Here is a 4,941-nt window from a genome sequence, read left to right as displayed (position 1 = left end):
ATTTAAGTTTCAGAGAAAAGAGAAGAAAGTTTTATGAATATTAATCAAAGTAAAAATTAGCAAGCTAATCGTATTCCCACGCGAAGGTGACAGAATTTGGTGAGAAGGGAAGATAGAGGATTACGTATATAAATAAACGTATAACTGCCAGAGATGAGAAGCCGTCGTCAGCCCAAAACAAAACATGACAAGTAAAATACACGGAGCCTTCTAGACAGCATCCATGACTCTTGTAGGAAGGCTAGATCGCATGGTAGGATTTACTATACCTGTATCTGGGTCAAATATAGCGCCTTCGTAAAATACCTGAATTAATTGTTTGTCCGAATACCAGACAAAAGGGATCCTTCATTCTCAGAAACAGTTTGGTCAATGAACCCTTCACGAAAGCCGAACTTAACCTCAATTTGATTTTATTTCACTTTGTATTCACGATTACCTGAATATATTAGTGAAAAATATTTATGGAACTCAATAAATTTTACTGATAATCGATGTCACTAGAGATTGCTAATTACATAGCTTAAAAAATTTGTTAATTTAAAACTTGACATCTGATTCTAACAATTATTTCAAAATAGGATTATTATAATTTTAATTTAAGTTGATTTCCTTCAAAAATCAATTTGTCTTACATATAAATGCCACATGCAAGATTATAAGCATGCAATGAAATCAGTTTTTGGTATCACTCACTAATACCGTTGCATCGAAGAAACTGCCAAGCTTTCTTTATCCTGGTACGAAAGTAACTTCAAAGTCATAGAGGTGATAATGTAGCAGTCCTTGCCACCCATAATACGAGACTGAATTTAACTTTAGAGGCGCAGATATAACTCACTTTGAGTCATTAGTAAGTTTGCACGAATCTAGACAAAATACAAAAATTTGTAATTTATTATGATGCCTGATTTTGGAAAAATAGCAACTTTAATTATTCCCACCATTTGTTTTTTATAATAATCACGACATATTCTATAGCGAATATAAATGTGATGTTAGCATTTTCAAATCAAATTACCATATCAAACGTTACTTCAGAAGAATTACACAGATCTTAGTGATATGAAATACGACACATAATTTACAGATATGGTATGGTACTACAAATATGGCGTATTAAAACCGTTAACAAATTGAACAAATTCTAATATCGGTATCTTGAATCATAAAATGAAGCCTAGTAATTGTTATGCATCAATATAAATTTCGTAAAATATTAGTCAGATTAATACTTCTCTCTGTATCGTAATTTATAAATATATTAAAACAAATATATTGAAGTATATTTTAATAATAATAATAAAAAGAATATAACTTTTATTACCAGAAACATATTGTTTAACCTTTCTTATTCTGTTGCATTTAATCTTGAATTGTAAAAAAAATAATGAGCTCAAATTGAAATTGATTAAATGTCCAAAACCGAACACTATTTGGTGTAGTTTGTTACTAATTTCCACTACTGTAATTACCTTTATGTGATATTTGACACAATTTAACACCCCTTCGAGGTCAGAGCACGGACAGTCTGTTCCACATAGTGTCTCACAATATTTGAACTAATAACGAACATTTAGATTGATCATTATAGCGGCGGTTGCTAAGTAATGGTTTCAAATTTGTAAAATAGGAATGACATATCTCGTTTATAATTAATAATTTTTAAATACTTAATATTCAACAAACTCATTATTATTATCATATGCTCTCAACTCATTACTATTACTATTATGACAAACAAGATATGTATTTTTAGTAAAAGGTTAATTTAGGTATTCTGCTTACTCTCATTCGACGAGTGTCTTATAACAAGATGCTATATACTATACATACATGCATATCAGAAATGACTTTGATCACCTAAATAGATTTTGTTAGAACAATTTTTTGTGTTGTGTGTTTACACAAAGCTCACAAGTTTAATCATCTTTATATACTAAATAAAAACACTTACTAAAAATCTGACGTTACGCAATTCGAATCACGAATGACACTTTAAAATATGGCAACTTGCCAAACTTCTATATTACGACAACGATATAGATCGAATTGCGTTCTGAATAGGTTGTCCATCTATTGTTGATTACTAAACGACAGGTGCATTTCATAAAACAGAAATGACAAATATTTATACATATTACAAGTTGGATAGCTTAATGACTATGTTATTCTTATCACTTTAGATATTCCTTTGATGAAAAAATCCGGTTAACATTGCTTTTATCTTTCTTAATAGGTTAACTTAGAATTTAGCTAATACAATAAATACATATTCGAATTTATTCATACTCACTTAGAATCTATTATAACATAATCATAACTTCAAATACTATATTGTTAGAATAAAGAAATTCAATTACTTTTATGTCTAATTCGGATATTGTATAAGCTACTTCTTGAATTCAGCCGAACTACAAATCTACATCACTTGTAGCTCTAGCAGTAACAAATCATCTGTCGCAACGCTGATTGGCAAATTGTACAGAAAAAAGCACAATGAACTTTACACTCTATGTTATGTAACTAGATCTACATAAGCATAAAATATTGAATTATTATTTTAATTTTTTTATAAGTTATTATGAATTCTACACTTATACAACTAACGAAATGTTGAATATTCATTTATTTGAGGAAACAAAAATAAAGTATATTTCTAATACGGAAAGTATATTACATTATACCATACATATTGCATCGATATATCGATTGCGAGATCTACCATTAATTGCAGTAGGAAAAAAGTGCGTAATCCGGAAAATTTGAATCCTTAACCTAACCAAAATTATTATGCTTATAAAAGGAAATTTTAATAGTTTCATCATTGTTATATAGTGTTTATATGAAATAGAAATATGAATATTGAGAAGTCAAAGTAAAATAATTTAAAATTTTGCAATCTATTAAATAAATAATATTATAATAATATAATAATATAATAATATAATAATAAATAATAAATAATAAATAATAAATATTCTAATAGTTGTAATCAGAAATTCTTTCTGTTATTAATTTGTCACATTTTATTATTATTCATTCTATACAAAGGACAATAAAAAGAATATAAATGATGTGTTAGCAAATAATAAAACTAATTGCTCGTATTATTCCCTCAAGTCTTATTTTTCTCCTTTCATTTAAGTAATATGTTTCGTGTTACTTCGAACTGCACAAAGTTTTAATAGACAATCGTATAATCGCAAATTCCGCAAAATAGAACTACCATCTAAAGTATAATCAAATAATCGAGGTTCTACCAAATTACAAAGCCCTTAATGCTCCGCCCGTGATTTATGATGAACGTGGGTGCGTATAAAGGAACGAGCACGTGCAAATTCGATGCTTGTGCTTAACGGTAACGACGCGCCACGCGACGCGACCCGTACTGATCCGGTCTTTTGGAGCCATGAAAGCTCATGTTTGTGCCTGTTTGACAAGCGGTCAAGCCACTTTGTCACGTGTACGACGTGTTCACGTTAAATAATGCCGACCCAGGGTTACGCGCCCGATCTCATTGATATTCCATTTATAAGAAGCGCGAGTAAATACCATCAATACTTGCGAGTAGGCGCCGTGCATTGGTCACTATCTACTTTCTATTCCTTTATAAATTCAGTCCATTACTTTGTTATAACCTATTTTTATACTTTGATAGCGGCGTGGGATCAATTATTCCTATTGCGGACGTTGATAATACCTTCAGTGTATGTATTTTCTGTTCGAACATATCATAACAATTATGGAAAGACGGTTTAGTCTATAAAGTATCAAAAAATTTTAATTTCGAACAAGGATATTACCCGATATAATAACACGTCGTAAACTAACAAACTAAAATAATTATTGCAGGAATCCTTTTCTCCAGTTATGCTTTTAGAAGAACTAGTTATTTTAAGTGACAACCGATGCTTTCTATATAGATAAGTTGTCTGTGTTTTTATATGCAATTTCGTAAAATCATAAAATATGAATTTCCATTCTTACAATTTTTCTAAACCAACCGTATATAACTATATTATTTTATAATAATATTCTATGTTAAAATATATTTTATTATAAGAAAGAAACATATACTAAATCAGTTGATGTGTAACGGTGAAAATTACGATCCATGAATATTTTTTTACGGTCTAAAGGTAATATCCTGAATACCACTCGATAGTACCAGTGTTTTTCTTTCTGGAGATATTTCGGTCAAAGGCAGTTCCTTTTTAAACTCTGAAGAGATACTCCACGAAGCGAATATGACACCCACCAAATTTACGTCCGTGAACTCTCGTGAACTTCTGAACTCGTTGTCTTATCTTTTCTTTGCGGACAATGACGAAGGAATGGCATCCATCGTTGTGCATGTCATTGCTCACCGGTTGTGTCTTGAGTTTACGGGACTTTAGGACACACTCTTGTTTCTTTTTGCATTGCAAATTACTCAAACTGAAATTTAAACGCCCTCGCAATTGAATTAAAATCCAGGCACAGAATGGCGAGGTGCTTTTTCCTGTATGGGTTGAATTTCGCTTATTTTCTGATATAAACGATTGTCATTAATGTTATTATTCTATCATTTTACATATTTACTTTAGTTTTGTCAAAGAATCTCATAAATTTGAAACAAGAAAAAAAAATATACAACCATTATAGCAGAGCGTGGTTTCGATCCACGGACCTCTGGGTTATGGGCCCAGCACGCTTCCACTGCGCCACTCTGCTGTTGGACAGACACTTTTATAAATATATATAACTCGTTATAAAAATATAGGGATACAAAAAATGTAAGTAAATTTAAAAAATAAATACCATAATGTAAAATATATAAATTTATTCATATATAATATGCACAATTTATTTGAAAATATAAGTTTTATGTAAGTTTGAATTATACAGAATACTATTTTACATAATTACTAATACACAAAAATTTTATCAACGAAGATA

General features: G+C 30.0%; 1 non-coding gene across 1 annotated transcript; it reads right to left on the bottom strand.

The window, feature by feature from the left end:
* Positions 1-4,644: 4,644 nt before the first annotated feature.
* On the bottom strand, positions 4,645-4,716 carry Trnam-cau. Its single transcript has one exon. It is a non-coding gene; the product is annotated as a tRNA-Met (tRNA).
* Between the last annotated feature and the right edge of the window lie 225 nt (positions 4,717-4,941).

This window comes from Bombus bifarius, unplaced genomic scaffold (genome assembly GCF_011952205.1).
Source record: "Bombus bifarius isolate JDL3187 unplaced genomic scaffold, Bbif_JDL3187 scf7180000008190, whole genome shotgun sequence".
In the NCBI taxonomy this organism is placed as follows: domain Eukaryota; kingdom Metazoa; phylum Arthropoda; class Insecta; order Hymenoptera; family Apidae; genus Bombus; species Bombus bifarius.
The sequence above is the reverse complement of the archived record's forward strand: the minus strand, read 5'-3'. Positions and strand labels throughout refer to the sequence as shown.